This window comes from Cololabis saira, chromosome 12 (genome assembly GCF_033807715.1).
Source record: "Cololabis saira isolate AMF1-May2022 chromosome 12, fColSai1.1, whole genome shotgun sequence".
In the NCBI taxonomy this organism is placed as follows: Eukaryota; Metazoa; Chordata; class Actinopteri; order Beloniformes; family Belonidae; genus Cololabis; species Cololabis saira.
Window position 1 is genome coordinate 33,798,621 of NC_084598.1, and position 25,957 is coordinate 33,824,577.

Sequence of the window (25,957 nt, forward strand, 5' to 3'; positions counted from 1 at the left end):
TTAATCGTGCCGTTTAAAATCGCGGTTAATAGTGAAAACAAGTAATCGTGACATCCCTAATTACAATATACATCTTCATCAAGTCATATGAAAAATAGTTCACGTTTGTACCATATGATCATGTTATTATATATAAATATAATATTGTAAGAAAGTAGGGCTGCAACGATTCGTCGACGTTGTCGACAAAAATCGTCAATCAAAATTGTCGACAATGAATTCCATTGTCGACAATTGTCGCCAGACGTGTTTTTCCAATGGAGTGAGGAGTCTCACTTCAATACAATCTCTGCAAAGAGTCGTGCTTGCACGATAGCGTCTCAGTGCAGCTGCGGGTAATAAAACTTAAAAAGTTTGGGAGCATTTTAGCCTGGATACCCCGAATAAAAAGATGACTTGTGGTCATTATGGTTTGTAAAGCTGACCTTCCTCATCACAGAGCACGCCGGTAATGCATTTGAAAATGCACGTCGGAGTGTTGAACGAAACGGACCCGCCTTGGTAAGATATTAAGCGTATTTTGGCTTTAAAAGAGAGCTTTAACGTTATGCCTGACTGTGCCTGACAAAAGTATTTTAAATTAAATTAAGTCAGATATCTGGAGAAACTGCGTTTAGTGTCTGTGGGCGCATCTGGATGAGAGACGCGGGATTTGGGACGCAGTCGGTCAGCAGCAACATTCTCTCCCTCCAAAGCAATGTAATGGCCAAGCGATTCATTTATTAAATTAATTTGTTTAATTCTTAACTTTGTTTATTTTATGTGATTTATTAGTATTATTTGAGCCACTCACAGCCTACTCGTTTATATAACCTCAATCATAATTGATGCAGCGTGAAAAGCGAAAAAAGGTTTGTGCGAACATGACAATGATGAATTTGCATCTAACTTTCAGTCAGGTGCCTATGAACTGTCAATTATCCATCAAAATCCACAATGGTCATGTTAACATTAGATCAGATAGATTTGTCTGTACATTTCTCTTGCGGGACGTGAGAAGACACTAAAACAATGCATCTCTATTATTGTGCGCCGTGCAGGCATGAATTCATGAGTTTTGCGGGAGGGGCGGGAGTGGAACACACGTTGCAGGCGGTAATGGTCAGAAATTCTGGACCTGACTAGCCTGTCTGAGCCTGGCCTTCATCTTATGATTTCCATAAAAAAAAAACAACCAAATACATCATACTATATACAGCACATGCACATTTTGTCTTTTGCTCTCCATGAAGAAAGGAGGCACACTTGCTTGTTTTCCCCATTTGTGCAGCTTGATCAAGCCAGACATCTTATATATCTGGCAAAATTCCTGGTCTCCAGGAAGCAACATATTGAACCGTTCTCACAGCACTTGTGATTCATGTTTCCTGCTGGTGTCAATTCACGAAGCGCAGAATATCACAGAAACCCATTTACTCTTCATTAGATGCATATCGTCGGCTGAGATATTTCATAAACTCTGTTGTTTCGGCTTCTCCACGCTGCGCAGGGACGGCCGCCTGACAGGAGGTAAATTCAAGATGTTTAGGGGTGATGAGAAGCCTATAGTGTGAGGAGAGCTTCATCTGTCTCTTTGGTCATGTTTGCTGAGGAGGTGGTTTCGACTTCAGTAACTCATCCCTCTCGTAGAGAGAAGTAGGCCTCCCTGACAGGGATCGGCTCCATCCACAGCACAGAGAGCCGAGGAGAGTGCGGAGCAAAGATGAAAGAAATCATAGAGAAAAAAAACCACAGCATCTCTTAAGTAAAGTGGCTACTTGCCCTGTGAATTGGCTTTTCAGAGCTGGGGCAGATTGTCGAGCAATTGGCAGAGGAACGGAAACTGGTTACGTTAAGGGAGGAAGTATGACAGCGTTAAACTACACTGAGCCGTCTATGGGTCATGAAAAACGACCTGTACAAATTGAAACAGAGGGTGATTTTAAACGCCACAGAACATGAACGAATCATTAGCATAACAACATGAAAAGCCTAAAGTCTTGATAGCGACACAGACTGGAGTGTTTATTAATTCATGAGAAGCTCGTCCTTGCCCGTCTCGCTACGAGAGAAGCCATTAAAATAAAAAGGTTTATTACCTTGGAGATTATCAAAGTACACAGTAAGTTCCATAATGATCTACCTATTATGCTGTATATGTTTTTCACACCATTTAACATTTTTCATTAATTTCATACAATTTCTTGTCAAATTAATAACTGCATTACAGTGTATTGACAAAAAGAGTGAAAAGTTGGACTTCTGAGAAATGTTCACGAACTTCTGAATTTGTTTCCTACAGCTTTAATAAACTTACCGATAACCATCTTATCCCAGCAGAGCCTACTGATGTCAGGATTGTCTGACTTTCTCAGTTCCTCAATAAAAAAATCAGCAAGGTTGAGGTTCCATCTATTCATTAACCAAGGTATTCCCAGAGTTAATACAGTATAATCGCATGCCCTGGGTCTGCCTCCTAACCCTTCTCCTGGTTGGACATGCTGAAAACACCTTCCTGGGATGTGTCCTGGAAACCTTCTTACCAGATGCCTTAATCCCTTCAATTCAACTCTGGAAAACCGCTGCCTCTATGCCAAGCCCTCCAGGATGACAGAATTTCTCACCTTTTATCTCTAAGGGTCGGTCCAGCAAACCCATCGGAGGAAACTCCTTTTAGCCGCTTGCATTTGCCATCCCATTATTTTGGTCTCAACCCACAATTCATGACCATAGGTGATGGTAGGAACAAAGATTAACCAGTGAACAGGTAATCTCTAATTTGGGCTGACCTCGACTGAGGAAGAAAGTCCATGCAAGTTTCACTACCTCTTTTCTCTTAAAGTAATTCTTCAGGCCATAAAAGTGAGCTTTAACTCTGTCGTATGTCTTCTTCCTAAAAAGATGCATAGCAAAAACCAGAGCCTCTCTCTGTGTAGAGACTTGACTAATCCAATCACTGTTTCACTAATACAATAATTTTTTTTAATCATTCTCATGTTATTCAGCTCATCATCTTACGTACACCAATGTGTCTGTCACAAATCCAAACCTAGGAATCATCAGTGAATAGGACTTTCTTTAAATATCCACAGTGCAACACTGTATGTCAGGGTCAACTACAACTAAGTGTTCGTTCTCATCTTGCTTGGTTGTTTTTAGGGTAAACTTACGATCTGTACCATACCCCCCAAGCATGAGTAACCCCTAAAGTCTGGTTAATTTGCTCAGTGTGGCAAGGTTGGGCATGGTACAGATTGGGTGGAGCATGGGCTCCTGCACAGATGATATGAATCTGTCAGATTTAGCTGATTTATGGCATTAATTTGTCCCAAAATGTGGTACGCTTGGTATCCCTCATATTCACAACCATTTCCAAACCATTTACGGCGGAGCAGGAGCAGGGACGGGCTGCGTGCGATGGCTCGTACAGGAGCCTCAAAGAGCTTTTATTCCAAGCAACCAAGCAGCAGAATTGTCCAATTGGTTACTGTTGCTAAACCGAACGAGCTATCGGCGTAGTCAATTTGGATTTAAACTGTTGTAGTGGCCACTCACGAGCAGGACACAGTTTAGTTTCAGTAGGTTAGAATTCACAAGAATCTAGCCGTTATTAATGATGACGATGTGTTTTCTGTTAGTGTTCTGTTACCCCTGGTAACGGTCGGTTAAAAACGAGTGACTGGAATAAACAACACACAAGTTTTTTCTTCGTCCACAAAAGGCGTTTCTCTGCTCTTTTGTTCCCAAACTCCTACACTGTACTCATTAGTTTTTTCTGTTTTTCAACAGGAAACTAGATGTTGCTACTTACCGGCGTTTGAAATTATTACCGTGTTGAAAAACGAGCAGGGCAGATTCAATCTGAAGTACTTTCTTTTGACAGCCAGTGATATTCATCATTTTTTCACAGTCCAGAATACTTTACATAAACAGCAAATCTCTCAGAGAACAGAACTTAACTATCCCCACAGTAAAGAGCGCAAACTTTGATCCCATCAAGAGCATGCATCATTCGGTTTACTGTCGAGGAACAAACACATCTATGGCGTCGACATCTTCACTCCAGAATTTCGGCGGGATTACTCCGGGCTGAACAAACAACGATGACAGAGGAATCAAAACTAATTGATAATCTGTATATTGATTGGGGGCTTCAGCAGGCGTCACTAATGAGCAGACACAAAACAAACTGAAAAAGAGGTTAGTGATTATGATGAAGCTACTGTTCAGAACTCTTCGAATCAAGATCCACACACATAATCAATGACAATGTTTTGCTGTCAGATCTACAAGAGGGACTGCTCTGCGCTAATGTTCAGAAGGTGGATGTTATCAATCCCATTTAAATAGAAATCAGTCACATCTCGATTCCCCCTAACTGTCCTGCATTAGTACTTGTTGTTGAATGACTTGTCAGAATAATAGCTGGCTCTACAGAGAGTCTTTTTAAAAGGTTGTGATTTTTAAAAAGATTTCAGTCATGCAGTGTTACCACTTTGGCTCAAATCCCTCGTGTTTTGTAATCCTATACCTACTAATACCCTTTTCTTCCCCTCTGGACATTTTTGTCCTCTGGTTTCCCCAAGTCAGCAAGGGTTGCTGAAGCAAACTGATTTATGTCTGCCTTCCCCACCTGACTGTCAGCCTGCATTTTTGCTTAGCAGCTCTCCACCCCAAACTCCCCAGCCCCCCAAACTCAACCACTCGTCCAATCAAATAAACATTGCTGATAAAATATTGTCTTTAGAGTATGCAACTTGACTCTTTTCAGTCCAACACCGAGGGACCACCACTGTCACAGCCCTGCGATTATATCCTGTGTTATCTCGCCTTTCTAGATGAATGAATAAACAGTGTGTGTTTAATAGACAGGTCCATTCGGTTTTCTAATATTCCCTTGGAACACGAGAAGTATTGTTTAATGATTGCACTCGCACCCCAGTGAGCACGCTATTCATGTTGCGTCGAAGAGGCAACTGAAAAAGCAATGATGCCACTAAAGATTCTTTGAGAGCTAATGTCTGATGACTCACTTTTAGAGGAGCCATCAGCACACTATAACAGAACTGTGAATTTAGCAATTGGAAACATTGCATTGTCTTAAAAATGCATTAGAGTTGCTGATGTCCATTGACTACACTCCAATTAAATGACTTACTTTTATTCACACAAGCACTTCAGCAGTATGTCTTCAACTCACTGCAAAAACTCCAATGGGCCATTTTGTCTAAAGAAAAGCTGTAATACTTTACATTGACATAAGAATGTGGAAATCCCTCAAAATTGTAATTTTTCATTATCATGATGTACTAATGGAGTCTTTTGTCTTTGATATTTATTAAGCACACTAAAGTTTAAAACTGGACGAGCATAAATAATATACATTTAAAAGGCTGCATTCAGTCAAGTTCAAATGTTCTAGTAACCCCTGTTTATATATCTCTTTGTGTAAAAATATAATAAAAATCATGTTTTTAGTGGATTTTAATGGGCAGATACTTCATATGAACAACACCATACAGCTTTTTTCACTGTGCTAATACTTGACAAAAATGAAAACTCCTGAACACAAGAATTAGTTGGATAAGCAAAATTGATAACAGTGTAGGTATCAAATATTAAAAATTCCCATTTTCACGGTGTGATTTATCTTCAACGTGGTTCTGTGCATTAGGCCTATCCACCTCAGTCTTTTTTTTTTTTTTTTTTTTACACAGTTTTTATGAATTTCGATCCTCAATGTCCTTTTTTAAAAAAAAAACATTTCTCCTCTCAAGCTTTTGTTTTTGTTCTTAAATTTCTCATGGACAACCTGCAGAACACACCATACTTATCAAACCTCTGATGTAGCAGCTACATTTAATTTATTTAATTGTATGGGTCTGGTCAAGGGTTATACTTTCTGGGATGTAATATCCTGGTAAGAATGGTAACTGTTTGGAATGTTTTCAATTCTTGAATAATCTTTCTCACAATAAAAAGATGAACGGCAGTAACTGCTTCTCTAAAATCATTGCTTATGTATTTTTGTCTGGGCATTTTGTTAGCACACATCTGAAAGCTATAAACCAGCAACTCATCTCTGCTTTTATTAAAGTCTGCGCAGCTGCTGGTGATCAATTGACCAAGAGCTGATAGTCAGCATCACATGGCAGCCACTTAGGCCTGAGATATACTTGCTGTTGGTGCTTGCGTTTGCATCCGCTCGAGTGCACCACCAACCGCAACGTCGCTCACATAGTATGCGAGGAGAGCGCGTTGTACCGGTGGTGACCGATAGGGGGCAGTAAGCAGAGCAACAGTTGGAAAAGTGAATAAATATCTAGTAGTAGCGGTAGTAGCAGCGGTAGTAGCAGTAGCAGATTAGAACAACAAACAAGTTAACGTGACAATATTGGATAATGTAGGAGATTATAACATTGTTTTGGTTGCGATCTCGGCAAAGGAAACGGCGCCAGCGACCTCCGCGTCGTCACTTGTGGCCAGCTTGTATCTGACCGGGACCAGCTGGTATCAGACCGGGACCAGCTGGTATCAGACCGGGACCAGCTGGTATCTGACCGGGACCAGCTGGTATCTGACCGGGACCAGCTGGTATCAGACTGGGACCAGCTGGTATCTGACCGCGACCAGCGCCACTCGCGGCCAGAGGGAGAACTGCAGGTCGCATACGCGTTCAGTGTCTTTTTGAGAACGTGCACGTCGACGCGTCAAATTAACACAGGATACGAGTGGCGGCCAGGATGCGTACGCGGTCTGGACTGCAAGTATATCTCAGGCTTTACCCTTTAAAACCAAAAGTGGGGTAAAGGAGAAATTTAGTATTTACCATATTTTCTTTTGTTATAAATTGTTCTTTGTGTGAGGTTGTATTTGGCAAAGACAAACTTCAGTGGGATCATATATCGTGCCTTTAGACATACACGCAAAAAAACAACATTTGCATATGATAGTCTATATGCTTTTAGTGTATATGATGGAGGTTTTAGAGTGCCCATTAGAGAAGTAATTCAAGCTCCTACAGGCAAATTCTTCTGCCTGTGGCATGCCTTAAACCTCTCACTGGTCTTTTTTTTTCTCCTAGTTGCTCAATTACTTGTGTAAAACCATGCATATGTTATATAATATTAATGCTGATGAAAATATGTTATGTGTATGCAGTGCAGCCTCACTTAGATGTGACATACAAGAAATTTAAAAGGAAAATTGTCACCAATTTAAAACCGGAAACATATATAACACACACATATACATACACACACACACGCACTTTGTATTTCGCTCGTGATTCTATGATTTAATGTAGTTTTTCATTCATTTTGTATTGTTGTCTTGCTTATAAAAGAGTGACTCTTTTTGTTTTAGTTATACAAGATGTGTTTCAATGTTTGAGAAGAAAAAGAAAAAACCCATCTAGTTCTCTTCGCCATAATTTAATGAGCAGCTGAGCTACATAGCAATTACAAACATTTCTGTTCAAATACACAAGGCTGCAAAAAAGTTCAGCTTCCAAATTTAGCATTGACCATATTCAGGATTTAACTGATCCTTGTAAACATGTAACTCACTTCAGTCTTTCACCATTGACTGCATTTAAGGATTACTGGACAAAGCATTCTGGATTTCACCCAAAGGTTTCTGAACAGTAGCTTTGAGCCCATTTTTATAACCATTGATACCATATAGGTAGGAGCTGACACCGTCCAACCTCGGTTACATCAAAAGTGGGAGACTGGATGGAACACGCATGCCAATTTACCTTAGTTAATGCCAAATACTGTCAGATTTGATCCATATCTCATACTGCGTGGCTCTATGACACAAATGGGCTGCACAAAAAGTGCAGAACTACCTTAGTGCTGAACTGCATTAGAACTTGTTGCCACCTTATGTCAATTGGTCCATCCCAATGGTCCCCGAATGCGGGAAACATGGGTGGGGGAAGACCTCCCTCCTGCCCCCTGGTGATGAGTGTGTGTGTGGGTGTGACTACTGCGGTTAAAACAGAGAGGGAGAGGTCAGGGCACTATGTGGCTATGCCAGTAACCACATTTGACAGTGTCCCCCCCTCCAACGACCCCTATGTGCAAGTGTCCTTGTCAGGTACCTCTGTTGAGTATAGAGATGTCTGTGATGTTATTAAAAACTGAGGAGCAGGCAATCCCTGGTATGTCAATCAAAGTTAACCGTGGTAACCAGCTCCCTCTGCTGATCCAGAGGTCAGATGCTGTCTCAGTGGAAACAACCTCTGCATTGAGCAGACACTGAGTTAGCACAAGTTGCTGATTACTTTGCATAGCTTTGTAGCTTGGGGATGACTAAAGATGAAGTGATAATGACTAGGCATTGACTAAGCTGACTGCCAATCAAATGGCGATACACATATTATTAATAAATGTATTGGTTTATAAAAATTCACCTGACATGGTACAAAAAGATTCTGGCTATGGAGTACAAGGCTGTAAAATATGTTGGCCAGATACATTTTAACATTTTGGTGAAAGGTGATCAAATCACTTTTGCAGTGGTTATTCGATGAACTGCAACATCCCCGACTCCCATAGCCACGTCAGCTTTAAAAAATAGCTGTTTTCCTGTTCTTCACATCAGTTTAAAGGCATCTGAGCCCAGTCCTCTGTGCAGAACAGCTCTGACCCTTTTAATCGTTATTTAACAGAAACACTCGTTTCAGAGGTCATTGACTTGATTCATTTGCTCATATTTTCCTTCAGTATCCACTGTCACGGATCAGAATTTACTCCTCCCTCATTGAATTCAAACTGTCCCTGTGCCAGATATATCTTAATTTCCTCCTAATTTCACCTTCATATTACAACAGCTGCTATTTCTAGAGGTTAGAATTTAAACTCTCTCGCTCATAAATCTGTAATAATGGCTATTTTTTTCACCAAGTCACTCTGTTTAAGGACAGTTAAAGAACTCTTTAATATTCAAAGCTGCAATCTCGTTATCTTCTCCAGAGTTTAACATCCGTATTCCAATATCATTTATTTTTTCCCCAGAGTTTTAAGAGCACGAGGACACTTATCACATATCTGTACCTTTTCACTGATACCTGTTCAATGAATTGTCTTGAATTGAACCCATAATACATGTGATGCTTTGAATAATATGGTCGCTAGATGAGGCCTGTCGGCACACAATAAAAATTAAACTCTGTCACATTAATTCTAAATAATAGATTTCTGTCTATATCTGCTCTAATTAAAAAGCTGAAGCGGTTCCGTCCGACCTCTGGGCTTGTGATTCTCGTTTGCAGTAAGACTTGAGGGAATATTTAAAATTTCCACATTAGACAAAAGCATTGAGGTTACAGGAAAAGAAACTGTCCATGCAAGTTCCAAGAATGAAGGGTTTTTATCGTAGAGATAGCCCTTTCACCATGGCAACAACCGTGCTGCGTAGCCCAAGGCGGGCTGACTGATTTGGTTTCACAGTGCCAATATAGTGGACCGCCAGTCGCTGCTCGGGTAGAAATGACAGTCACTCCAGCATCAGCTCTCAGTAGCTCTCTCAGCCCACAGTTCTTTCCTGAAATTCACTTTTATAAAATGCTCCTCTTGCACTTGGCTGCTGTTGATGGCATTTAGGTTCCATGATCTGCCTGTTCAAAACAAACGGAGACCATCAGAATCAGCTGCTGTCATGTGAGACTGTGTTCTGACAGAATCTGAACTCCTTTTAATAAGGAGTGCTATTTATCAATAGTATTATTCTACCCATATTGCCATTTATTATGCACGTTTCTGCCGTTGTAATTTCTGACCACAATAATTTTGCCTTGGGATGATGTTGGCTTATGAGCCACCACGCATCCAGTCGTTGTGGCATCCAGTCCTCCGTGTGACGTCAGGGAGTCTCATAAGTCAGTCATGCTAAAATCCACAACCCGATAGCTTTCTCTCCACCTCAGGGGCTCCTTAATGGGTCACTAAAGGCCAAATGCGGCAAGCCACCCGAATCTAAGAGTTGACATTTACAGTTTGCGCCACCTAAAATATAATGGGACAAAAACAAAGACACTAAGCTTCAACAGGAAATCCAAAAAGTAGTAAATACCAGCACAGAGGGGACTTTCCACTGAATCGTTATGTTTTTAGGCCAAAAAGGTGTCCTTGGACATATCACACAGAGATAGTTAGTTAGTTAGTTAGTTAGTTAGTTAGTTAGTTAGTGTTGGGGATTTGACCCCTGAGAAACTAGTGTAATGTGAATATTGACCACTACAGGGTTCCAGTCAGAGAACACGCAGACATCTGATTATTCCACACGTTACTGTATGGTGACAGAACTGAACGAATGATTGAAGTGATGAACAAATGAAAGAGTTTATCATCAATGACTCAATCTAACTGTACTGTCGGCGCTACGTAACGTGTACAAATTGCGCAACCGGAAGTTGAAACGGTTCGCACGTCAAATGACATTTCAAAATAAGAGCGTCTTAAACAAAATAAAAGTGTCTTAAACTGATCGTCTCTGTCCGTGAAGAATTCACAACAGATAGATAGATAGATAAAATGCATCTGTGTTGTTTGCATTATATATATCTGCATAAAGTACTTTAAGAATCAGTTTCATGCCTCTTCATCATTTAGGCTGTATATTGGTGTATCCATCAATCAATCCAATCAATCAACCTGTCAACAACAATACAAGCATTTCTATAATGAATACACTAAAGTAAAGGGTGGACTTGAAAGACGTACTGGAAAAATAAAGTATTTATACCTCAAATTCTATTTAAGATGATCTCACACATCATTTTTTTCAGGGATGTGGTGGATAGGACCCAGATTCAGGAGTTCAGAAAAAACTTGATTTATTGCAAACTTAAACCAGAAATGCTGCTGAGCAGAATTCAAAAACAAGAGTTTAACATGACCATAATCCAAAGAAACCTGACATGACACGTGGATGAAGGAAACAGTTCAGACCAGCAGGGAGCAAAGGAAAGAAAAGACGATATAAACACAGAAAGCTTGACGAGACTCAGGTGCAAACGATCAGGGCAGATGGGAACAAGGGAAGTCAAGACGTAACTGAAACACAACGATACAGGTTTCAAAATAAAACGGGAACTAAACACCAAAACTGACTATTTTGAATTGTTTACTGACTACAAGGTAACCAGAGAACGGTTATGTACATAAACTGTATTATTCAATATCTGTTGGCACAAAAAGTAAACTATAAGGTTATAAATCAACAGATTTATTTATACTTATTGGTTTTACATAAAAACTACTCAGACACTTGGAAATCAGCGGTCTCTGAGTTCTAAATAACTATGTTACAATAAACTGTATTCAAAAAGCTATTTTATTTTCGTGAATAAAGGAGCTGTTGCCTGATATATACATTGTCAAAAAATATCCACGGCATACATGTACAGGAAATTTAAGGATGGATGGATGGATGGATTTAATTCAGTTATGAAACAGATTCACCTTAATGATTTATCCTGTCTTGCCAAACAACTATTTCATGCATTTATAACTTCAAGATCTTACTAGGTCGATGTAAAATTACTCTGAACAACCTCGAACAGGTCCAGAGAGTTGTCAACAATATTTCTGATGATGATGAAAGATTTGTGTTCGTTTGTCTGGTGAGCCAAGAAAGACTAGTGGAATATAATCACAGGTTAATACAAACTTTTAATCATGTCAAGCACAAGGTTTTCCGGCCGGGGGTACACTTATCTTAGACCACGGTGGGTAGGAGAGAAATGCACCCTGTGGTCATCGATCCAATCTATTTTATACAGAAAAGGGGGGTGTCCTTTGCAAATGAATCTCATTGGTGGATTCCACGGGACGTTTTACTTCCATCTTGCTTCCTCCACAGGTGAGACCCCCCAAAGTTAACCATCTGCTTATTCCGATTGTCTTCTCTCAACAAAGGGTATGTGTATTGCTAATTAATTTAATCGGAAGAGCCAGTTCAAGGGGAAGTCACGTTAAGGTGTTACTTTTCCCCCGTCTCCTCTCCAACAATGCCATGTGTATTGTTATTTAACTTCTAATCTAATTTTTTGTCTACCCTTGGCTCTTAATCAAAATGAGATTACTTTGAAGAGAGAGCCCAGACGGTTTTGAGCTTCAACAATTTCATGAAATCCTAACAATGATTAGCTTACAGCTCATACTGTATATCGCCACTCTTAGCTTCTCTTAAATTAAATCCTATGAAATCCAGAATTTTTCATTCTCATTCTTACCCCATCTCATCGTCAAGACCCCATAGTTGTATGTTGTTCCAAAATATCACATCGTTCTCAGACTGCAGATTAACTTGCGGTTCTGAGAGTTTATGAAAGTAGCTTGGGAGGTTGAACCCTCAGTTATCAGGCTCCTATCTTTTATTGTCATCATGCATCAAGCATACAATGAGAGCATCACGCCTCCAGTGCAAGAATGAAAAAAAGAAAAAAAGAAAAATATAAATATATATCAGAAATTTCTGTTTCGAATGATATGTACGGAAATACTGTCCTTTGGGTGAATTACACATTTGCTTTTCACAGGGAACAGTAAAGCTGCTGTCCTGAGGCACACTGATTGTCCTTGAATTTGGATCCCGTGGGGGTCACTCATGTGCATTTGGGAGTCTAATCGCCCACAGGTAAAAACTGTTTTTGAGGCAGTTTGTCTGGCTCCTGTGGCTTCTGAATCTTTTGCCAGAGGGTAGGAGGCAGAAGAGGCCTTGGACTTGATGTGAGTAAACTGCAAAGTCTGACTGCTTTTTGACAAAGCTTATAGTTAGGGCTGGCTTGACCTCAAGCTAACTGTAATTATCATAGACTGTAGATAACAATGGACGAAGCATTCGGTCACGTGACCCATTGGTTTCTGAGGAGCAGCTTTGAAGCCTGTATTCATTCGTGCGGGGTGCAGACACGTTGCTCAGCAAGCCAACGGGAACACATCCAGCGCATGTAAAAGTTGGCTTTGCTCCGAGCTCAATCAGCTGAATCTCGTCAACATATCTGCAGAGCTACTGTCAGACATTTACAGCGTGATATACCATTTATCATGTCGACTCATGTTGAATTAAAAATAATCGTTGCGTTTAGCCGACACTTTGTGTGTACAAACGGGTGGTTGCTTCGCAAAACACGTTAGCATGACGATTACAGATGAGTAAGAGATGGTAGCTAACCGTTGGCTGAGCTGATTGTCTATCAATCAGAAATGAATGTATTGCTTTTGAGTATGTATTGCTTCTGGGGTGTACAACAAAACTAATGATAAATGTATGAAAGTAGTTTTGATTTAAGTGGAATATGACTGGATTAAAAATAGACTGAACTGGACTGTGTTTAACTAGACTTCATTGACCCTTTTTGTCTAAGTACCTAGAGGGGATTTTTCTTGTGAATTACTGTAACACTAATAAAGTAAATAGAACCGCATTAACTTGTATTGAACTGAACTGAATTAAACTTTATTATGACATCACTTTTCGTTGTAAGGCAGAACTAAATATCTGTGAAATAGAATTTTGTCCTCTTTGGCAGTTATTTGCTTAATGTCACAAGTGAACTGGCCCGCTGGGTTACAGCGAAGGCTGCCGTGGGGAGCAAGAAAGATGTCTTTTACAGCTCCCATAGTTATTAATAGACCCTTATTAATTACTCACCATGGTATCAAATATAGCACTGACAACAGGGCTCGTGTCAGCTGGAAAGTGGCTGCCATGCAGCGCCGCTGAGCGTGAAGCTGACCCCGGGACAGCTGCTCAGGCCTCAGACACCTGTGTTCAGGGCAGAACAAGCAAATCCAACTCATCCTGTCCTCCGTCAGCTGTGGATTAGTGGTGCGTTTGTCATCCCATTGGCTGAGCACGATTCAGCATGTCAGCCTAACTGAACATCCATTAAAGACATTAATTTGCTGTTTCCCTACACATCTTCTCTTCAGGATGTAAGCGATGGTGTATTAGCTGTGTTGCCAGTGTGCAAAAGAAGGAACATTTAAATATAGAGTAGCAGAGAACTATGCCATTGGGCTTTTCTATTTTTCTCACCTTTATGTCCTCGTCTCCACCCTCTGCTGTACAATTTATTACCTGGAAATGTATATTGTAGGAGCTTTTTCATGCATTATTATTCGAACAGTATTACTTAAGTCAAGATGGATGAATTTAACCTTCCTGTTACTAATTGAAGCAGTTAATGGAAGTATGATCAGTTTTTTTTTCTCAATTCTTCAAGCTCAACATTAATGACTGCTTGCTGGCCTAAACTTGTCCCAAAGTCTCTTGCAATTCCATGAATGGGTGAGTGAAAACAAAAGTGAAACCTTCATTTCTTTTTCATTATTTGAGATAAATAGCTTTCCATTTGGTGTTCCAAGATTCTTTATACCAATCACAGACTTTGTTCACAAGTTGTGGAGCAATCAAAGTCTCCTTCCCTCAGTCTGTGGCATTTACAATGTCAAGCATCAGCAGTGGACCAGCTGGATTTTAAATGTTCCTCCATCCATCTACACTTCGCCAAGTTCCTGGGGAAAAAGAGGAAATTTGTTAAAATATCAGGACATTTTTCACTTCGAAAAAAGAGGGGTGTAAGAAGAGAATAATAGTTGATTTGTTTTTGGTAGAAAAAACGGAATATTCAAGAAGTTTTAATCGAGTACAAAAATTCCTCTCCATGCACAAAATTTTACTAGCTTGTCAACAAACTGTATCACATTAACATTTTGTGCATGGATGAGTGCATGTCTCAGCACGATGGCAGGATGCCCTGAATGGTATAGAGAGTCAGTTTGGGCCTGTAGGCAAATTTTTGAAAATCCCTGATTTAACCAGTTTATATGGTTGACTGAACTCAGCATCATTGTTGATATGAAACAGCATTTGAGGTAAATGTATAGAACATCTTGCTGGGCTAAACGAGCAACACTTATTGCTGTGTTTAATTCGCCCTGAAGGGATTTGTCCTATAGTTACATGGTAGTGTTCTTAGAAAAATAAAACATTTAAATAAAAAGGTTCAGCCATCCTTCGTGTGCTTGTACTAAAATGGTAACTTTGGGGGGGTACCTACATGACTGAGAAGTTCAAGTACACCCACAAACCGTGCAACTCCTTGTGTTATGATGCAGTACTGCTATGTTGCTCGCTACCGCCACCCTTGGCAGAAACTGGTATTATGAGAACCTGGCGCTACTTATTTAGCACGCTAACTCGGAAAATATCTCAGCAGCCAAATACCTACTCATCATTTTTGTGACATGACATCATTTATGTCTTCCAATTGTCTTGCTTTTTGTAAGTGATTTTTGGGGATATTTTAATTTACAATCTTGCACATTGCTTCTTTAAAATGCAGCTAAGTTAGCTACATGCTAACTCACAGTACAATTAGCCCACTAGCATAATCTGTCTCATGTCAAGTGTTCATACGCCCAACAGAGTAGACTCTGTGCTTTATTTGCTAAACAGATTTATCATAAACATAGCCTAATCTAATATTCCATGAAAAAAACATGTTATAATACCATGGATCATGTTTTTTGAACTAGATCACATTTAGGTTTTGAGCAAACCTGAAATAAAATGGTGAAAAACACATCAGTTTCCCCGAGAAGCCCCTCAAGCTCAAGCATTATTAGTTTGCCATCACTTTTGTGTAGTTATACTTTTAGTTTTTGTATGTTAATCTTGTGTTCTTTATAACATGTGAAATTTTAATAACTTCGGTGGAGGCTTCAAATAAGCCCATTGGGTTTTTTGCCTCTTCCTACACCGTATAGTATTTATATTTGATAGTTTCTCATATTAAAACTGTGCAAAACAATAAACTAAACTAATAAACTAAAGCTTCTGTGGAGTCTTCATAATTCTTGTATGATCTATAGAAGTGGCGATCAAGTAGCTGTCAGTAGTGATGGTTACTCAAATGCAGCGGCCATTATGTCAGATTATGTAAACACGCATCAGGTACAGCAAAATGCTTTTACTCTGTGACACAGCCGTAAGTACATGTTGTCTTTATTGCAGGACCAGTGTGTCAGCCTGAATTAGAGCTACATCACTGTCTGCGTGTACTGAATATGCATTAGGCGGAGGAGGATGTTCTATGTGGATGCAGCATCTGTGTTTTCTTCGTCGAGTGGACCATTTCCTGATGCTTGCTGACAAGCAACACGGTTCACATCATAGACAGGTTTCCGCCTCATGGTGTGCTGAGGAAAACACACTCGCTTTGCTGTTGAGGCTCACAATGTTTGCTGTGACACGAACAACTAAGGAGGGGCATTCTGCTTGACCTATGACTTAGACATTGTTGAAGTTTCATCTGTACTCCACCGTTGTTTTTCTTTTCCAGTGATACCTCTTTTTCAACAAATGACCATTTTTAATTACCTTTTTCCAACGAAAGAAATTAACAAACTGGACAGCAGTAAAAGCAGTCTGGATGAAGATGGAAAATGTAGGTGGAGACCTCAAAAGCAAATAGACATTTCTTCAAAGACATAATGAAAAATTAAAACAAAACAGTTTGCATGAAGAAGAAGCTTATCATTCGTTCTATGGTGTGGTGTACATATCTACCAGGGAGTACATATGACATTTTTTAGAGTTTAAGGCTGTATCGCCAGTTCCATTGGCTGGGCTGGTGAGGTCATGATGTTTAGCTTGAAGGTGTCCTTCTCTTTTTTTTTTTTTTTTTTTTTACCTTGTCTGCACACATATTATTGATTGATACCATGACGGTAGAAACCAAAAGTGTATATATGTGCATTATTACTATATGTAATATATACATATATATACGCACACATATGCGTACACATACATAAATATACACATACAAACCCAGTGTTTTTTTTTTTTTTTGTGGGGGGGGGGGGGAGGGGGTGGGGGGGGGGTGACGACATCCACTGCCAATCCAGGAAGCAGGAACACACGGAGACACACGTCAAGCACTGGAAATCTGCAACAAAAAACCACAAACAAAGCACGAAACCAGCACGGAGCCAACCAAAACACGAACAGCAATCGACCCAAATCTTGAGATCTGATCGCAGTCTGAGCTAAGCTATCGCTACCGCTACCTAAACCCAAAAACTAGAGAGCCAGCATGAAGGTGTCCTTCTCAACAACACACAACAGCATCTTATAGGAGAATCTGACCAATCACGAACGTCAACAGGAAAGCGTTTCAACAGGATAGATCTGCAGAGCGAAAACTGGAAATAACAGATATGTGCATTAACACATTTTTACAGTGGCTACTGTGAAGAGGACGTACATGTTTCAGAACATAGTGATGATGAGGAGAATATAAAGATGGAGAGTTAAAATAGTAGTAAATGTGTGGTGTGAAGCAACTGCTGCCTCTATTGCTGCTGTCTCCAATGTCTGCTTTTGCAAAGTTCCACGCTCTTTTTCTCCGTCTCCTGAGCGAGGGTGACAATAAAGTTGCATGGAATTTCAATACAGGCCAGACTGGAGTCACATTTAAAGAAATTGATTTCACAGCATCAATACCAATCACATATTGATCACAGGGGCAAAACAAAGGAAAAAAAAGGACCAAAAAACATCACATTTGGGCCACTTTGGCCTGCTGTGTGAATGTTGTCTTGGGTACATCATGTTTATTTTGCACAGAAATCCAACAAAACCTTAGATTGATCGAAAACCACAAAAACAATGTCGAAATCTACTTTAAGATGAAATTGCTAAAAGGTGCAAAAGAAAATAGGCAAAAAATAAGACCTTTATGTCTACCTATGAAATTCAGTGAGCCTTCAGTATAGAGACCAACTCTTTACAAACACTCAGAGAAATTAGGATTATTTTCTTTTACTCAATGAACTTTCCTGTGCACCACAGCCCCGCCAGGCACCTCACATCCCTTGTCTGCAACCTTTGTGGAATGTCACAAAGGATCAATGAAATTGCAATGGCTACAGCGATGGCTTTAATGCTCACTTGTATTGATCGCAGGTTCTTTGTAGTTATAGTCAATTACCTGCGGATGTGACTGCGAGCCAGACGCAGGGAAATCCACACACTCATACAGTTCTGACAATATACTTTCCACATTAAATGGCTCTATGAATAGTGGGTTGTTCAATAATAAAAGTGGGTATCATACCAAAAGTTTTTTCATTCTTTGTAATCCTCACAATCCTGAATGTGACAGAATCTCCAAGAGGGACTTTATCTAATCTATGACATTTAAGTGGCCTATTACATCTACTGATCCTTTCAGCAACAAAAGAGGGATTTCAGACCTTTTGTTCGTCATACTTTACAACATTTTCACAAATGTAATGATCGAAAGCTTGACATCCAGCTAATGGTGCTGAATCACACTATGTGAAAGTTTGTTTCTCCATACTTTCATCCCCAAAAGTGAAACTCTTATTTACTCACGACCTGAAAAAATTGGCTTTCAAAGTGGGTTAATTTTTAAACATGGCTGCAGGGAACTACTAAGGTGACATGGTTGCATTCGTTGGCCAGCTGTCACATTACTCTAAAAACTCTCTGGTATTTTGAGTGGAAAGGTGGTGAGGAATAATCTGTCAGTTTGAAATCAGTTTAAGAAAAGTTGGCAGAGGCACTGGGTTGGCTGAGGGAAAGCGGGACAGACACCCTGTGGCAAATGACACATGAGCATGTTTCATACATTACTGCAGTTGTAGATTATTGAAAGTTAGTACAGAGTTCTGCAAAGCAACTGTCATTCTGAAGTGGTTAAAAATGCATGCAGGAAATGGCAAATATGCCTTGTGATAATAGTCATGGAAGTACCGACACAGAAACAATAGTCATATGGAACTTAATATTCCAATTTAAAAATCACTGCAGAAGATTTAATGTTAGCTCTTAAGAAGCAATCCTTTTGAAACTGAGTGTTATCTGCTCATTATCTGATGAGTGTGGTTGTTGCAGAGCATTTTAAAGGTACACTATGTAATAATACCACTCCAGACCAACTAGAAGCAGAAAATGAGGAGAAGGTCTGCGTGTCAGTCCCTGCCAGAGGACACAACAAAGAACACCGACAAAGTATTCTGTAACATGCCATACCCTTACTTGAGTGGGTAACTACTCAAAAAAGTAACTGAAATGAGGGTATGGTGTGTTGTGAATCATTGAGAGTTTACAGGTTGTTACAGCTCTGCATGACTCCCTTCATCACGGTGACTTACTCTTTTATTGACTCGCATTGGGATTCCCTGGCAGCTCCGGTTATTTGACATGCTAAGATATCCTTCAGTACTTGAAAATGACTCATTGGTAATCAATCTTTATTTCTAAAGCCCTTTACAACACACAGGGTGACCAAAGTGCTTTCCATTAAAATCCACATTAAAACAAAACAATTTAAAAACAACATAATAAAACCATTAAAATTAAAATTAAATTAAGAATATATCACATCAATACTATGTATTAAAAGCCAGTCTAAATAACCAGGTTTTCAGTCTGGATTTAAAAACCCCAAAGTCAGTGATGGTGCGCATTTCTGGGGGCAGCTTATTCCAGAGCCTGGGTCCAGCAACGGAGAAGGCCCGATCACCCCAGAGTTTAGTCCTGGTCCTGGGGACTTCCAGCAGGAGCTGAGTTGAGGACCGTAGGCCTCTAGTGGAGTTCTGAACTCGCACTTGTTCACATAAATAAACAGGGGCAAGCCCATTGAGGGCTTTAAAAACCAAGATTAAAATTTTAAAATGAATTCTAAAAGAAACAGGAAGCCAGTGAAGAGCAAATAAAACCGGAGTGATGTGTTGGCGACGTCGAGTACTAGTTAAAAAGCGTGCAGCGGCATTCTGAACAAGCTGAAGACGGCTAAGAGAAGACTTGGAGACACCAACATACAAAGCATTGCAGTAGTCAATTCTCGAGCTTATAAAAGCATGAATGGTTTTTTCCAAGTCTGCACGATTTAAAAATGGCTTTACTTTTGTTAAAACCCGTAACTGATAAAAACTGGTCCTGACCACGCTGTCAATTTGCTTGTCAAATTTTAAGCTGCTATCAAAAATAACTCCAAGATTCCTCACAGAAGTTTTTACTTTAAAAGATAGATCACCAGAGTGTGGTGAATCACCAAAGAAAATACATTCTGTTTTACCTTCATTTAAGTGCAGAAATTTCGCCCCAACCACATTTTAATTTCTGCAATGCAGTCATAAAGGGTTTGAAGAGCACCACTTTTGTTTGGTAGCACAGGAAGATAAATTTGCAGGTCATCTGCATAGCAGTGAAAAGATAGGTTGTGCCTGGCTATTATAGAGCCCAAAGGCAACATGTAAAGTGAAAACAATAAAGGGCCCAGTATGGAGCCTTGGGGCACACCACAGAACAAAGGAGCAGCAGAGGAGGACAGGTCGCCGATCATTACAGAAAAACTTCTGTTTGTCAGGTACGATTTAAACCATTTCAGTGCTGTGCCACGAATACCAGCACACTGATTAAGGCGAGACAAGAGGATTGAATGATCCACTGTATCAAATGCCGCTGTCAGGTCCAACAAAACTAAAACAACAGGACATTTGGCATCAACAGAAAGGGCATGTCATTATGCACTTTCAACAGTGCGGACTCAGTGCTATGCCTTGTCCTGAACCCAGACTGAAATTTTTCAAGCACACAGTTATTTTCTAAAAACGATTGCAGTTGATTAAAAACAATTCTCTCAATGACCTTTGAAATAAAAGACAGATTAGAAACAAGTCTAAAATTGGACAGAACACTGGCATCAAGATGTGCTTTTTTAAGAAGTGGTCTCACTATGGCATCTTTAAAAGAATCAGGGACGCATCCTGAGCTGAGACAAGTGTTCATTAAAACCAAGAGGGAAGGCCCAACAGTAGAAAGCACCTCTTTTAGCAATTTAGTTGGAAGAATGTCCAGAGGACAACTTGTAGTTTTCATATGTACCACAATATCAGTGAGGGACGAAAGAGAAATAGGATCAAAATGGTCAAACACGACAGAGTGTGAGGCAGTAACAGGCTGGTCCGAGCCTGTACTGCAGCTGCTCAGTGCTCTGACAGACTTCACTTTATCAATAAAAAAGTGTAAAAAGTCCTCACAGGTGGATACAGTAGCATCACTCAAAGGAGAGGTGTGGGGGTTCACAACAGAGTTTATAGTACTAAACAACACACAAGGACAATGTCCACTAGTAGAAATAATATTGGATAAATACGTGGACTTTGCCTCTTTCACAGCCCTCTGATACTGAGTGAGACTGTCCCTCAGTATTTCAAGCGATTACATATAATTTGTCCTTCTTCCAGCGTCGCTCTGCCTGTCTGCAGCGCTGTCTGAGTGTCCAGGTAGAGGCATTCAACCAGGGGTCAGCCTTAGGTTTAGAGGACCTGCACCTAAAAGGAGCAATAGTGTCCAGGATCCCAGTGCATGTAGAATAAAAAGATGACAGAAAGCTGTCAGGGCATTCAGGAGGAACACTCTTATTAAGGGTAGAAAATTCAGAGTCCACAAAAGCAACAGAAAACTCCCCAGCTGTTGAAGAAGTAATAATCCGACGGCGAGAACCTGGAGCCGGAGACTTACTGACAGGTGGAGGAGCAGGGACACTGAAAATTATGGGCAAGTGATCTGAGATGGGAGTCTCAGAAATTTCCACCATTGTGACAGGCAGCCCATGAGAAATGATTAAATCCAAAGTGTGCCCGGCTTCATGAGTCGGCCCATCCACAAACTGAGTCAAGTCAAATGATGCCAGAAGGCATTTAAAGTCGTTCGCCATTTTATCAGGACAGCACAAGTGGATATTGAAGTCCCCACAGATCAGGAGTTGATCATATTTAGGAACCACCTCAGCTAAAAACTCAGAGAATTCCTCCATAAACTCTTTGCTATATTTAGGCGGACGGTAGACAACAGCACATAAGATCGGAAAAGCACAATCTATTGTGAACAACTGCACTTCGAAACAAGAATAGTTATTCACACAGAAAGGCTTGCATCTAAAGTCATCCTTGAATACTGAAGCAACTCCGCCTCCACGGCCAGATGATCGCGGTGAGCTGAGGAAGGAGCAGCCAGGGGAGGAGCTCAGTGAAGGCGCTGTCATCACCTGGTTTAATCCACATTTCCGTCAACAACAGAAAATCCAACTCACGTGTTGAGAAGAAGTCATTCAGGATGAACGTTTTATTTGCAACAGACCTCGTGTTAATGAGAGCAAAGCGCATCGGTGTGCGGTCAGTTTGCTCAGATGCTCGAGCAACGGGTCGCAGGTGTTGCTGCACGGAGCCCCGTCTGCAGACGCTGACCCGCCCCGGGCGGCGGGGATGTTGGTAGGCGGTGCCCGGGACAGGTGAACGGAGCCAGCTGATCTCTGAGGAGCGCCGCACGAACAAGCCATCGTACTTCCAGGAAAGCCGACGAGGATCATGTGCTGAGGGCCGCGCCAGGTAGGCTCTCAGTCGGACGAGTGCACCGCTTCGTTTCCCCCGTTTTCTGTGGCAACGTTTGCGGGGCAGGTGAACAGGTGTACGCTGCAGGTAGTGGGGCACAGACGCCAAAAACGGAGGGAGCGTCTTTGATTGTCCATTACATCCATGGATGATAGGCTTGATCACTGAATCCTGTATACTTAGCAAGGTCTGGCGATCATACATCAGCAGAGGTGACACATTCTTAACAAAAACTGTTATTAACAGCAATAGGAGTAAAACACAGAGCAGAGGTAGACGGCCTGCCATACACAGCGGCGCCATCTTCTTAAGCATCTTTGAGTTGACACAGCTGATGACCACTGACTACTTATTCCTTGGTCACTCTGTTAACTTAGACAAAATGGTCTGTCTGGGCGGTACTCTCAGCATGATTGACACACGAGTAGAAAAGCCCCTCATCTGACCTTTCACCTAACCTTTTCCTGCCCAAATAGCTGAATTTTCATCAAGCTATTCATATTCTATGTAATATCTAAATCTAATAATGTGTTTTTGGTGCCAACGTGTCAGGAATGGTTTTAGTGAGGACCCAGACGGAGGCAGGAGTTCCAAAAAAACTGAGATTTATTCACAAAAAACTTGACCAAAAACGCTGCTGAGCAGGATCAAAAAACGGAACATGAATAAGAAAACTAGGAAAACCTGACGGGGAGAACATGGAGGGAGCAAACAGTACGGACCAGCCGGGAGGAGGGGAAAGACAAGACTAGGGCCGTTTCCGAATTCGCATACTGTACTACAAGTATACACTGATTTGGCCAAAGTGTAGCAAGTAGTATGCTGTATGTGAACAGAAGGAAATCTGCAGTGTGCGAAAAATACCCGGATGTTTTACTGATTTAGAAAAAAATCCGCAGCATGCATCAAACCAGTCTACCTCGCTTACTATATCCCAGAATGCAATGCGGCCTCGGCCGGGCAGCGCTTTTTTCTTTGTTTGTTCAAAGCTTTATTGAGAAAACACGGCGACCGGACAGTGATGTGATGGTAGAAAAGACTAGTTGCACCGTGGAAAGGGAGAAGGAGGAATATAAATGTAAGTAACTTTAATATATATCTTTTTTAATTCAATTTAGTGTAAGGACAACGATTAAAAATTGTGACAAAGCTACGCTGCCCATTTGTAATGAATGTAGAACTTGGCATATTTGTCCTAATAACGTTAATACAAAGCGATAACGTAACGTTAAGTATGTTAGGTTTCTGTTAGTTATCTTAGCATGCTTGCTAGGTAAATTAAAGTGATTTAAGTGTTATGACAACGTTATATATCGGTAGTTCGTGGTATTTTCATGAAATAACTACTTTTCATTGCTGTGTTTTGACAGAGAATTTGTCCGGGAGCTGAAATAAATAAGAGATGCAGTGAGAGCGATTCGACAGAGAGCAGAAAAACTTTGTTAATAATAAAATAAAATGAAATTCAATAGACTGATATGTTCATTTTAATACATTTATTAAAATCCCTTTCCATCCCTTATGTCATTTCATCAATGAATGTGGTATCACTGCTATTACAACATTTAAGTGTTGAGACACTTTGAAATATTTTCAACCACTTTGCTGGATTTTAAGACAGAATGGCCGGTTTTCAGTGCAGCCCTTCCAGAGCTTCCAGCGTGCCTCTAGCCACATGTGTCCGCTCCCCAGGTCTCGTCCTCTGCTCCGGGGGAGCCCCCCCCCCCCCTATATATATATATATATATATATATATATATATATTCAGCATAAAATCAGAACTTAAACACCAGGACAGGGCTTCAAAATAAAACCGGAAGGGTGAAACCCTGACACAACGCTACCTAACTTTAATGGAAAAATGAAGTAAACAAGGAGAAAAGGAAATTAAAAAATAAAATAAAAGCAATAGAAACACTATATGTATTTTCTTTTGTCTCAATCCCTTTGGTGGACCTTGTTTGTTAATTTGGAAATAGTCCAGACTGTCATCTTTGTGTTACCGTTTGGGCATTTCAAAATGGTAAAGCCAATATTTTTGTGAAACATCTTGAATCCAAGCTGAAACTCTACAGTTTGATCACATCTCAGTTGTTATATATCAATATACTGCGATGGTGTATAAAGACATTGTCCAAATACTTCTGGACCTTCATTTTGTGGTTTAGTGACATCTCAGAAGTCTCACAACCACAGATTGCTTGAGATGTGATTTCTGACAGCATCAGCAATACTATGACTTTACTTAGTATCCAATTAAAATAAGCCATGGAAAGATGCAGGAGTGTATGCATCTTGGCATGACCTGTGTTCTCCTTTTTTCTTGTTTTACCTATTGTCTACGGTTGACGATTCAGGAGGGGTCATTATCGTAGTGTCTACACACATACCCTTCATGACGTCGTACCCGAAGCTTGAGTAGACTAAGTTGTACGGTATGTGAAGCGAGTCACCCCAAGTTCTAATAAAACATTATAAACTGTGCAGTATATGGGAACCTTTTAAGCTGGGTACTCTAAACACTTGCAATAACAGTGAGGAGGGTGCTATGGTGTGTTGAATTAAGCTTTTCACAGAGATTTTTGGGGGATCTAAGTTAAGTCTTTTTTTCTTTTCTTCCAATCCTAAATTTTCAAAGAATGAAAACCCATTGGTTAAACCCAGCTGTCACTGACACATCTCAAGTACTTTCCCATGTTTAAGTGCAGAGATTGAACACTCACAAAGAGATCATCTCCTATGAGAAGGATGCTTTAAAAATCTTTGAATCACTTTAGCAGATTTAACCTCAAATCTACATTACCCCATAAGTCTTCTTTGGAAAACTTTTGAGTCGTGAGAGGTCAACAGTCTTCTGTCTGTGTTATTCAGGTCCTCATCCAATGTTTTGGATCAGGAGGTTAAAAGATCAATAGACCCTTAATCTTGAAGTGGCTCCCAAAGACTGAGATATTCATATTTCGTATGTTGATTTGCAGGTTTTGCCCTGAAAAACCACCTTTAATCTTTTGTGAGACACTATGATCCTGAAACTGGATCCCTGCAGGCTAATTAGATCTATAAATCAGATGTACAATTTTTTTTTCACAGAAGTGATATGTTCTTTCTAATTAATATGCAGTTTGGTTGTGTGAGTCTGTTCAACAGAGGGGCAGTCCCCCCCCCCCCCCCCCCCCTCTGGTAATTATCAGTGTGTTTATTTATTTCACTGTTTTTCCAAGCAGCATTATAAATATGTATGAATAAAGTAACCAAGTAAAGAAAAGTCTTTTGTTACTTCATGTAGAACTAATTACAATTTAATTACTTTTAATGGTGTCGAATATGGTTGGAAACTAATTAATCCTGTTTTTATCAGCTATATATCTCCAATTTTATCACTTACGAGAAGAGTACGTTTGTGAATGACAATGCTGAGAAACCTTTTCTCTGCTTGACAATCCGTAAATTGTAGGTTTCTTTTAGCTGCTGTTCCTTTTCCTATCTCAATGGTTGAGATAAATTCTTGAACTTTTTACTTTAATTCATTCATC